The sequence below is a fragment of the Nicotiana sylvestris genome, chromosome 9, assembly GCF_000393655.2.
Source record: "Nicotiana sylvestris chromosome 9, ASM39365v2, whole genome shotgun sequence".
In the NCBI taxonomy this organism is placed as follows: Eukaryota; Viridiplantae; Streptophyta; class Magnoliopsida; order Solanales; family Solanaceae; genus Nicotiana; species Nicotiana sylvestris.
The window spans coordinates 13,559,150-13,572,518 of record NC_091065.1 but is presented as its reverse complement, the minus strand read 5'-3'; the positions used below and the strand labels follow the sequence as shown (position 1 = coordinate 13,572,518).

The window sequence follows — 13,369 nt, the reverse complement described above, 5'->3', positions numbered from 1 at the left end:
GTGGCATGCCCGGCAGGTCTGAGGGAAACACTTCCGAAAACTTACGAACGACAGGCACAAAATCCATAGAAGGAACCTCAGCACTAGAATCACGCACATATGCCAAATAGGCCAAACATCCCTTCTCGACCATTCACCGAGCCTTCATATATGAGATACCACTACAGGTAGAATGATCAGGAGTCCTTCTTCACTCTAAACGAGTCAACCCCGGCAAGTCTAAGGTCACCGTCTTGGCATGACAGTCCAAGATAGCATGGTAAGGTGATAACTAGTCCATCCTCAATATGACATCAAAATCAACCATGTCCAAAAGTAACAAATCTACTCGAGTCTCAAGACCCCCAATCACAACTATACATGAACGATGGACATGATCTACCACAATAGAATCACCTACCAGTGTAGACACATATACAAGAGCACTCAAAAAATCACTAGGCATGACCAGATATAGTGCAAAATAAGATGACACATAGGAGTATGTAAATCCTGGATCAAATAGAACTGAAACATCTCTATTACAAACCAGAACAATACCTATGATAACTTCATCGGAAGGCTCAGCCTCAGGCCTGGCTGGAAGAGCATAACATCGGGGATGGGCCCACCACTTTGAGATACATCTCTGGGATGGCCTCCTACTGGCTGACCTCCATCTCTAGCGGCCTGAGCTCCACCTCTAATACCTCTATATCCACCTCTATCACCCCTACCTCCACCTCTAGCTGGCTGAGCGGGCGGTAGAACACTCGGTGCCTGAACTATGGCACAGGAACCCTGGTGCTGAGAACTGCTCGGTGCTCGAGGGTAAAATCTAGAAATATGCCTCGTGTCTCCACAAGTAAAACAAGTCCTCAGCTGCTAGGAATGACGATCCTAAAAACTCTGGAGTGGAGGTACACTGATAGGAGTTGGTGATGCACTATAGGACTGCTGATCAGAATACTACATGTGAGAACCATGACCACATGGGGTACTGTGAGAAGCCTGAAGTGCTGAATGAAACGGTCTGGGAGGATGGCCCATACCAAAAGAATCTCTGCCTCCAGACGAGGCACCACTGAATCTACTAGAATGACGAGGTTTCTTGTCTGACCCCTGACCACCCTCTATTATAGAACCATCTCAACTCTCCGGGCCACATTGGCTACATCCTAAAAAGAAATCTCGATCCCCGTCTCCTTAGCCATATGCAATTGAATCGGCTGAATGTGTCCCTCAATGAACCTCATCCCTCTCTCTCTCAGTCGGATGTATAAGAAGAGCATGACGTGCCAAGTCAATAAATCTGGTCTCGTACTGAGTAACAATCATAGAACCTTACTGGAGACGCTCAAACTGCCTTCGATAGTTCTCCCTCTGAGTGATAGGAAGAAACTTCTCCAAAAATAGCTGAGAAAACTGATCCCAAGTCAAAGCTGGTGACCTAGCTGGTCTAGCCAAACAATAATCTCTCCACCAAGTCTTGGCGAATCTAGACAAGCGAAAAGGGGCAAAGTCGACCCCATTGGTCTCCACTATCCCCATGTTCGTGAGAACCTCATGATAGTTGTCCAAATAATCTTGGGGATCCTCAGAAGATGCACCGCTGTAAGTGATAGTGAAGAGCTTGGTAAACCTGTCCAATCTCCACAAGGCATCAACAAACATAGCTGGCCCCTCTCTGGTTTGTGCGACAATACCAAGCTGAACTACCCCAACTAGCTGAGTTGCTGGAGTCTGAAACTGGGGAGCCATCTGCTCCGGAGTGCGAGTAGCAGGAGTCTGCGCTCCTCTTCCAGCCTAAGAGACGGTTGGTTCTACAGGAAGCAAGCCTGAATGGGCGACACTCTCCATAAGGCCCACTATACGGACCAGAGCATCCTGAAGTACCGGGGTGGCGATGAACCCCTCTGGGACCTGAGCTGGCCCCACTGGAACTGACTGGGATGGAACCTCCTCGTCAAACTCAAATAAAGGCTCCGCCCCTGGTGCTGTTGCTCGAGCTCTAGGCTGAGCTTTGCCTCTACCTCGAGCCCTAGCACGGTCTTTGCCTCTGTCTCTCGTAGGAGCTGCTACTGGGGGCTCGGGCTGCCGGTCAGCTGATGAAGTGGTATGTGTTCTCACCATCTGCGAGAGAATAGAGTAGAAATTCAATTAGCAATGAGAAATGAAGTCGCACAAAAGGAAAGAATAGATGTGAAGTTTTTCCTAACTCTGTAGCCTCTAGGGGATAAATACAGACGTCTTTGTATCGATCCCTTAAACTCTACTAAGCTTGTCCGTGAATTGTGAGACCTCAGTAACCTAGAGCTCTAATACCAACTTGTCACGACCCGAATTTCTCACCCTCAAGAGTCGTGATGGCGCCTACTCGTGAAAGCTAGGCAAGCCGAGTATTATAGATTCATTACCCTTTTTACTTAGCCTTTTTTAACAGTTCAATATAATAGGTGATCAAACAACAGAATAATTAAAATAACCAGAAATGCAGAAGACCGAGACGTAACAATTTAATAATGATACCAATGCCAATCCATAACATAAGCTACCCAGAACTGGTGTCAAAATATCACAGACTGTCTAAGAATACTACAAATAAGGGTCCGAAAGATAAAAACAATGCTGTCTCTGAAATACATAAAAGAAATAGAATGGAAAGAGAGAAGGAGACGCCAAGTCCTGAGGACGCTTGCAGGACTACCTCGGGTCACCTGAATGGACTGAAGGCAGCAACCTCACTATGGTCCAAAAGCTGTAGCACCGGGATCTGCACACAGTGCAGAGTGTAGTATTAGCACAATTGACCCCATGTGCTGGTAAATGCCTAGCCTAACCTCGAGGAAGTAGTGACGAGACTAGGACCAGACTACCAAATAAACTTGTGCAATTAAATCATATACAACGGAAAAATAAAAGCAGATATTTACAGTTAGAGATGGGAGGGGGAAAGCATGCTACGTGGAGTATCAAATAACAAAAGAATACCAATAGAGAAAATGTAAAGAAACCACAATTCAATTGACAACAAGAATAAGGAAGACAAATACAATTTTCACTTTCATTTCTTTCTTGTTTGCGTGCAACCCAATCCCAAATCATGTAATACCATTGCGACGTGCAAACCGATCCCATTTCATATATTACCGTTGCGGTGTGCAACCCGATCCTATTTCATATAATACTGTTGCGGCGTGCAACCCGATCCCATTTCATATAATACTGTTGTGACGTGCTACCCGATCCCATTTCATATAATATCGCTGCGGCATGCAACCCGATCCCATTTCATATATTACCATTGCGGCATGCAACCCGGTCTCATTTCATATAATATCGTTGCAGCGTGCAACTCGATCCTATTTTATATAATACCGTTGCGACATGCAACCCTATCCCATTTCATATATTACCGTTGCGACGTGCAACCCGATCCCAATTCATATATTATCATTGTGGCGTGCAACCCGATCCCATTATACAATTCAACAACAAGCATAAAATAATACCGATAAGGGAACAAGGGTAAAACAACAACATCCCGACAAGGGAGACAATAGCATAAACAATAACATCCCAGCAAGGGATACAATATCATAAACAATAGCATCCCAGCAAGGGAGACAACAATGATAATCATCATACTAAGCATGAATAAATCATAACGGAGTCACACCAATTACAATACGAGACTCACGGTCATGCTTGACACCGACCTATAGATAATCGTCACCATGCCTATATGTCGTACTCTACAATTAACACATAGCAAATAAGACACAACTCCTAATCCATCAAGCTAAGGTTAGACCAAACACTTACCTCGATGCTATGAACACAATTCAAGCCCCAACTACCGCTTTACCTCTTGTTTCCACCACCAATTAGCTTATATCTAGCCACAAGTTACTTAACGATATCAATAAATGCTAAATGAATCAATTATAATGCATGAAAATAAGTTTTCCAATGATTTCCCCAAAAGTCAAAAAAATTGACCCCGGGCCCGCTTGGTCCAAACCCGATATTCGGACCAAAACCAGATTACCCATTCACCCCCGAGCCCGGATATATAATTAATTTTGGAATCCGACCTCAATTTGAGGTCTAAATCCCCAAATTTCAATATCCTTAGGTTTTACCCAAAATTCCCAATTCCACCATGAAAACCCTAGATTCTAGGATGAAATCTTGTAAAAAAAAAGTTAAGGAGTGAAAAATAAGTTAAAAATCACTTACTAGTGTTTTGGGGAAGAAAGAGTGTTTGAAAAATTACCTCTTTTGTTTTAGGGTTTTGAAACTTGAAAAATAGCTGAAGAGTCCCGTTTATATCTCCTCTCAGACCCTCATCGCGGACCGCATAAGAAGGACCGCGGCCGCGGAGCTCTATCGCGGACCGCAAAATATCGAGCCCGACCTCGAAGACTCAGCATTGCTCACCACTGACCGCGTAAAGCCCACCGCGGTCGTGAAGCTCTGACCGCGGTGGCGAAGACCCCGCCGCAGACCGCGAAGCTTGGTTTCAGAGACCTGCAAATTTTCTCTAATCCTGCAACTGTCATGCTCTAAGTTTAAATGCACTTCGAGGCCTATCCAAAACTCACTCGAGCCCTAGGGGCTCCAAACCAAACATGCACCATAACCTAAAAACATCATACGGGCTTGCTCACGCAATCAAATTATCAAAGTAACCTCAACAATTACAAGTTTAGCATCAAAATCAAAGAAAATCTTAAGAACTTTCAAAGTTTTAATTTTTACAACTAAGGTGCTGAATCACGTCATATGACCTTAGTTTCTTACTAAATTTTACAAGCTCAACTTAAATGCTATATAAGACCTGTACCGGGCTCCGGAACCAAAATACGGGCCCGATACCATCAAATTCAAAAACATTCAAATTTCTAAAAACTCTTATAATTTCAGTTTATTAATTTTCTTCAAAAATTCATTTCTCGGGCTTGGGACCTCGGAATTCACTTCTGGGAAAATACCCAAATCCCATATTTTCCTACGGACCCTCCGGGACCGTCAAATCATGGGTACAAGTCTGTTTACCTAAAATGTTGACCAAAGTCAACTTAAATTCATTTTAAAAGCAAAATTTATCATTTTCCCCAGATTTTCACATAATAGCTTTCTGGATACACACCCGGACTGCGCACTCAAATCGAGGTGTGACAAAAGGAGATTTTAAGGCCCCAAAACACATAATTTACTTTCAAATAAGTGATGAATTTTTGGGTCATCACAAAAATACTTTTCAGCACTTCAAGCTTATCAACTATTTACAATCCGCTAATCCAAACGACCTCTTTAATTTTAGATTAATTCAAATACCCCAAATTACTATATCGTTAAGTTATTATAACCTGATTAGATAAACTTATTTTAACAAATTCAAAGGATTTATTTAACTAACATAATTTAACAACAACAATAACAACTCAATAAAATTCCACTAATGGGGTTTGGGGAGGGTTGTGTGTACTCAAACCTTACCTCTATCCAGAAGGAGTGGAGAGGCTATTTCCAAAAGACCCTCAGTCAAGAAAACAAAAAGACAAAAGGAGACAATATTAGTATCGCCACAGAATTTATAGAAAAAATAGGAACAACATGAAATTCAGAAGAAAGATGCAAAGCAAAAGCGATAGCTAGTAACTAGGTCCTGCCTAATACTCGATCTCCACATCTTCCTATCAAGTGTCATGTCCTAAAAAATCTGAAGCCTCCTGCTTGATCACCTCTGTCCGATACTTCTTAGGTCGCGTTCTACCTCTTCTCGTAACCTTCACAATAAGCCGCTCACACCTCCTTACTGAAGCATTTGGGCTTCCCTTTTAAATATGCCCGAACCATCTTAGCCTGGCTTCCGCATTATTTAAATTATGTCTTTCTTTATGAGTAGAGGATCACAGACGCTTGTGGCGGAGAGGATAGAAGGATAATGGAAGCAGAAAGAATGAAAGAAAATGGAGTTAGGGTTTTTAATAAGGGAAGGGTCTAATTCTCTCCAGATGTGATTAATATTGTATGTCTGCCACGCAATTAACCCTAAACAACCCCAATGCCGGTGAGATTATTGGAAACCCTGTCCCTCTACAGAGCAAATGGCCAGCCCTTGCATTTCAAGGTCACAGTTATTAATGAATACAATGAACTATTTGAATATATATATATATATATATATATATATATATATATATATATATATATATATATATATATATGGTGTACTTCACAAATTCTCTTGGTAGAACTTCACAGTATTGGACCTTCACAAATTCACAATATATATATATATATGGTGTACTACACAAATTCTCTTGGTAGAACTTCACAGTATTGGAGCTTCACAAATTCTACTGCTCACATCACAACAACTTTACCAGTTACGCCAAGTTCCACTTCTCATCTAATTTAGATTGAAGACGAGTATTCAACAGTGTGTTCGGCCTTGTATTTCCCTTCTGCAGAAAAATCAAAACAGGTATGATTATGAAATCTCGAAACCAATTCATAGATAAAGGTCATGAGTGTCATGAGGTCCTTGTTCTTGGCGCCGAAAATGGGCAATTGGGCGCCAAGGCAGGCCGTTGGCATAAACATGCTTGGCACGTTGAAAGAAAATGTTATCTTGATGGCTTGTTGGCAATGTTTGATTTTATTCTGTTATATTTTACCTTCATCTGCGCCTTTTAAAGCATGAGTGCCCCGTATAGGAATTGACTCTTTCAAGAATCAGACTCCTATCACGTAGCAGAACATTTTAGTTGTTCAAAGCAAATGATTGATTAGGCTACACTCCAATTCAGGTTCCTCTATTTCCTTGAAATCTATGAATTGTATCTGATACATTCTGCACATTTGCTTTTCTTTTATTAGTTCCTTCTACATTGAGCCGAGGGTCTGTCAGAAACAGTCTCTCTACATTCACCGGTGAGCCGAGGGTCTGTCAGAAACAGTCTCTCTACATTCACCGGGTAGGGGTAAGGTATGCGTACACGCTACCCTTCCCAAACCCCACTTATGGGATTATCCCGGGTTTGTTATTGCTGCTGCTGATTAGTTCTTTCTGCACATAGACTATTAGGTCATTCTGTGTCTGCGTCATGCCACGAGCTATTGTAGAGATATTGTACTCCTTTTGCAAAGTATTAGTGGGTGTTCTCTTCTGACATGACTGGATGGGGTAAGTTTTCAGCTAATTATATTCTTAGTGTTGCATTAGTTACGCGGAGATTATATTTTCTTATATGGCTAATCAAACATTGTATTTGTTTATGTGGGATTTAGTACTTCTACTATTTTATCTTTAATAACTTTGGAGAGAGTGTTGAGTTGAGAATCGTTTATTAGAATACTTATACTTTACAGGAAAAAACAAAGCAGATACAGTCACAATAAATCATTTGCACATGTAAAAGAGTTGAACAGTCGCACCTAAATGGCTTAACATATCTAATGGAAGTACTAAAATACTTTATATAAAATTCAGGCTTCCACTTGTACTGAATCTAACATAAGAACTTTAGATGCAGCTTTCCTTCATTCTAGTTCTGATATCATTGTCAACTCTTCGCTAGAAGGGCATGCAATCACTCCAGCTCCTACGTGGGTGGTGTATCTTGCTGTAAAAGGAGGAGAAATAGTTAGATTGCTCCCATCTCCTTCTAGCATTTGCGTAACAACTTTGATGGAAGGTCGATCCGTTGCATTCCATTGTATGCACCAAAGTCCTATAATAGCCAATTTCCTTGCAATTATGATATCATCATCTTCCTCTATCCTGATTTTCAACTCTTCTCCTTCATTCAATTGTTGATGAATCCACTCAGAAAAGTTCACTTGGCTATTACTGGCCTTTGCATCAAAATTCTTCCTCCCTCCAACCATTTCAAGTAGCAGCATACCAAAGCTATAGACATCAGATTTATGAGACGCTTTTCCAAAATTGCTGGAGAATACTTCTGGTGCAATATAACCCATGGTTCCTCTAGCTTCAGTCATGGTTACAACACTTTTCTCTTTAGAGCATAACTTGGCAAGACCAAAATCAGCAATCTTTGGGTTCAAGTTATGGTCTAACAGAATATTTTGGGGTTTGATGTCAAAATGAAGGATTTGTTGGTCACATCCTTGATGAAGATACTCCAGTCCTTTCGCTATACCCATAGCAATATCATGAAGCTTCTTCCAATTAAGGGTAATGTGATCTTTGGAACTTGCTGGAAAAATGAGTTTGTCAAGCGACTGATTTGGCAAATATTCATACACGAGCGTTTCTGAATCCATCAGTGCAATAGCCAACGAGGCGAAGCACATTGAAGTGGTGGATTTTCCCCATTGCTGCAACTTCATTAATAAATTCTTCCCCATTTCGTATGGAGTCATTTAGCACTTTGACAGCAACATGAATTTCATTAGAAAGTGTTCCTTTATAAACAACCCCGTATGCTCCCTCTCCCAATCGTTCGTGAAACATATTTGTTATCTTTATAATCTCTGCATAAGTATATCTAGTAGGCCTGAGAGCTCTGTAGTCTTCCAGAAACTTCTCAACTCTAGCTTGATTCTCTCTTTCAATTTTGCTTGAGCTATAAAACTCATAGAGTGCTAACAGAATAATTCCCAAAAGAAGAAATCCTAATACTCCACCTGGAAGATATCAACTCGATCAGACATTATACAAAAGGTAGATGAATAAGGGAAATTCAAAATATGAGAACTAAAAGGCAAGAAGCACCAACCTGCAATCAGTGGTTCCTTAAATCCGCCTGTCAGAATTACATAAGAAATCTTATTATGGCAAAAAGAGAAACATTTAATCATCAAATTTCAGAAAATTCTTGTTACAGTATCAAACATGTATTTACTAAGGGAGAGATTTTAGATTTTAATTCGTAAGGGCAGTCACTTAATTTTTTCTGTTTTGAACTTGTAATGGTTCCGATATTTAAGTTATAGTTACTATATCAAATATGTATTTCATTGTTATGTTCTAGAATTTGGTTTAGGCCAAATTAAGGATATATATCGCATCCAGATATAGGTTCTTTACTTTTTGGTAAATTGCTTGCATGCGGGGGGTTTTCCCCATCAATTTTATACTTATTTACCTTATTAAAAATTGATATCACATCCAAATCCATTACCATATTCAAGAACCAGATGGACTTGGAAAGCTGTAAATTAAATGTTTTGCTTATGGTACATTCACTTTTGATATTATATTTTATCAATTCTGCAATCAAAAGAGATCTTTCAATGAGTTAATACCTTTTGTAGTCGATGGTCTGTCGAAACACTTAGTTCCCAGTGGGTTGCTATAGTTCTTGAAACCACAATCCATTCCAAGACCTTCACAGTAGCCACACTTTGGATTTAACCAACTCATCCGGAAGGGGAAAGTGTATTCTAGAACTCAGGGAACAGATGGAATTTCCGCAATCTTTTTATAATGTAAAAGATCAGTGTAGCCTTCCAAAGTATTGAAATTGCTGAGAACAATTAATCCAGAGTCAGAGGTGGCAGAGCAATCCTGTGAGCCAAAGTCACCGTTTGAGATACCAGAAGGACTAAAAATGGAGAAGTTACAAAGAAGAGGCTCATCATTAAAGAGGAAAGGAGATGCTGGAAAGTTAAAGTGCAATAGGTTCACAGTACAACTTCCCGGACAATAAACCCTAATCTCCTGAGACGCATAATTAATATGCTCAACAAATAGTATAAGTGAAATGGGAAGGGGATTCACTATTGCACCTAGACTCTTTGCAATCATTTGCTCCTTCACCAAACAGAGCAAAGGGTACCATGACTATGAGAAGTAAGTGCAAGAGGAAAAAGAGGGCCATCTCGACTGCTTGAAGTGCTAGGGACTACAGTGGATAATTTTTTTTAGAAAAAGTAAGAGAATTATTTACATTTATAACATATGAGTGGAAAAGGTGTCCTTCTCTAGTGGAAATTTTACTAATATGTGTGGTACCCTTCCTCAGCATAAGTTTTGGACTGAGGTGATTGTATGTTTGATCCGTCTACTCTCTACACTTCAAAATATTAAGAGAAGACTTACTGACTTGTGTTTCTTTGTGTAGACTTGGACTTGGTCTTTTATTCAATAACTTGACTTTTCTTCATATTAACAGAAGTGCTTTACTGTAGCACAAGAAGGGGAGGGAGGATGAAATATATTTGATATAATTGACTCAAACTTTCAGTGTTTGGAACCAGTACTAAAAAGAGTAAAACCCACAAAAACATACGCACAATTAACCATAATAATGTCTGGAAGAACCAGGTTTCTTACATTTCTTACCATCCTCATCTTCAATGAGTTCAACTGAGTCAGTGAAGCTGCTCGAGAGTTGTTTCTGATTCTGCAATAATAGATGTAATTATTGGTTGACATGTGAGTACCACAAACTGTAACTTCACATTATGTAATATCTTTATGTAACTTTCTATTTGTCTTTTATGCCTTTATGTATAAGGAACATGGTTTTTGCAAAATAGAGTAATGGGAGTTGTAAAAGAAAGTGTGGTTTTCCCTATGACTTATTGTTCAGTCTCCCCATATTGTTTCTCTTACTATGAAAGGATGTTCCAGAATTATCTTTCCAGGAATGTGCAAATAGCAGGGGTGATTTACAGGAATGGCCCAAGGGGATGGTCTTTAAATATTGTCTCCCTTTTTGAATGTACTAACAAAAAAATCTCCAAAACCGCATAGCTCTTTATGGATTTATCTACCGGATCAGTTGAGTTTATGCTATATTTACTTTACCTATATTGTTAATTGTTCACAAGCTCTATCCTGTTGGCATGATTTTGTGATTGTTCGTTTATCAAGCTCAACTAGATCGGCGTAATTTTGTATTATCTGCAGCCGACCTATTTGTTAAATTATTCATTAAAGTCTACTTGAAAGGCATAATTTTTATATGCAACCAGCCCAAATATGCTCGGAATGATTTCAAATTTAAAACAAAGCCTTCAAATACTAGCACAAACGAGACCCAGTCACAAATTTAGTCAAATGACTCCAAATCAAGAAGACTCACTTTGCATTCTTAAACACTTTCGAAGGACCAACAATGGAGTTTTTAGATTTTTAAAGAAAACCACTTAATTAGTAGTTAAAGTAAAAGTTGAAGTATGAATAATCAATACTCAAATGATTTAACAATAATTAACCATTAACTTCAAAATTTCAGCTCCAAAATTAAAGAATTATGGTGTTCTTAGCGAAGAAGAAAAGATGGAGAAGGAGCTAAGGGGCAGACATATCATTTGGCACATAAGGAAAAAGTGAGGAGTCTATTTATTAAAAACTTTAGTTACATAGACATTCAGCTAAAACGAGTCTCATCGGAGGACAACCACACAATTTTTCTAAATAGAAGTTGGCTAAGACTTAGTCAAGCAGACATTTTTCCATACTTCATTTTATTCCTGCTTTCTGGTTTCTCTCTTTATATATATATATATATATATATATATATATATATATATATATATATATATATATATATATATATGTATATGTATATCATCACAAATTTTACCTAAAAGAAATAAAATGCTGGATGAATGAAAACATATAGGTGTATGGGGTAAAATATGTTTATATTTAATAATCGCACGAGAAAGCGACACGTGGAGCCGAAGACAGAAGACAGTCGAACCCGAAGACAATGATCTCGCTTGTCATCAGAAAGAATGATATTCACAAATGCCAAATAAATGCCTACCATCCGGTAGCATTTAATAAAGAATATTCTACAGTATTAAGTGCATGATCTGTTACAGATAATATGACATTCACTGCCTACCGTTACACATTCTTTAATGGCCCTCATAATTGTCATTTAAGAGGGGCTTGATCCTAGGACCTTGTTCTCTGGGTGTATCTATACATACTGTGCTATTTCATCATTGTAGGAGGACGAATTCTGGAACAAGCATATACTATATTTTATCAAAAACTCAATAAATTTTTACTCTTCTGCTTATATATACTGTTCATACTATCTCTGGCAGCTTCGCGTCCGGGAAGATATTTGCTGTATCATTTCAATTTCAAGGCTAAGTCTTACATCTTTGTCTAATTCATCTTTTGTTTTAGGATAACCTTTATTTACTTGTCTATAAATCACGTATAAATTCAATTGTACCGTTTTACGGATAAACAATACGCTGACGTGGTTAGGATAAAGGAGTGAGAGTGCATGTTTTAAGTTTACTTAGTTAATTATCATTTATGTATAAATAGTTAATAAATGATTATTTATTAATTCTGCAAAATTATTCAAACATAATAATTATAACTATATAATTATTGAAGTTTTAGATAAATAAAGAAAATTAATTTTGTGAAGGATTCGTATGATGAATTGTATCTGTCATAAAATTTGAGACAATATGATCGTCCCTAGTCTATTACTCCCTCCGATCTTTACCTTTGACACACCAATTAAAGAAATACAAACTCCTAAAGGAAAAAAGATGTATTCACTAAATTAACCTTAATTAATTGTTACCTTGACACATTGAAATATGTAAATAAGGGCAAATTTTGGAAAAATAAAATTAATTCCTTCTTGATTACGTAAATGTACACTTATTTTGTACCCAAATTAAAAGGTAAAATGGTCACTTATTGTGAACCGGATGGAGTATAGTTTTGACGAATTTAATCTTTAACAAGTTAACTTATCCGTGCTTCGCACGATAAAAAATGAATCCACCAACAACTTTTTTGCAAATTTAGGCTGAGAGAGAAGAGTGTGTGTATATATATATATATATATATATATATATATATATATAGAGAGAGAGAGAGAGAGAGAGAGATAACACATACGTATGGAAAGAAATTATTAAAAAAAGAAAATCACTAAGGAAAAATTACATATGCGAACTAAAATAGGAATAAATCTAAAAAAAAGTATCGAACTTTTTGTACTTTTATATATACTGGCAGTATGCTGGGGAGCAAAAAAAATCTTCTTAATTAGAAGAAAAGTTTCATCCCCTATTTAAATACTATCGTAAATTATATTAACTATATGTATTAGTAATTGTATTTAAAGGCTTTTGAGATTTGAAGAATAAGAAAATCAAAAATGTCAACAAATTAATAAATAGGTATTCATAAGATACCATGTTACCTCTAGTAAAAAAATATTATACAAGTACCAAAATGAAAAGTAGTGGATATTTAAAGTTTGATGCCGGAAAAGACCACACAAATAGATATTTTATTAATAGTAATAAATATTAGTTATAATGGTAGAGGATAGTTGATTAATCATATTTAGATACGTTTTGGCTATTTAAATAAAGCAAATGCCAAAATGGGGGAAACCTTCTAGTTTCAAAC

The 13,369-nt window shown here is 37.9% G+C and overlaps 1 pseudogene; it reads right to left on the bottom strand.

Annotated features, from left to right (window-relative positions):
* Window positions 1-7,321: 7,321 nt before the first annotated feature.
* On the bottom strand, window positions 7,322-11,161 carry LOC104247128 (rust resistance kinase Lr10-like; annotated as a pseudogene).
* Between the last annotated feature and the right edge of the window lie 2,208 nt (window positions 11,162-13,369).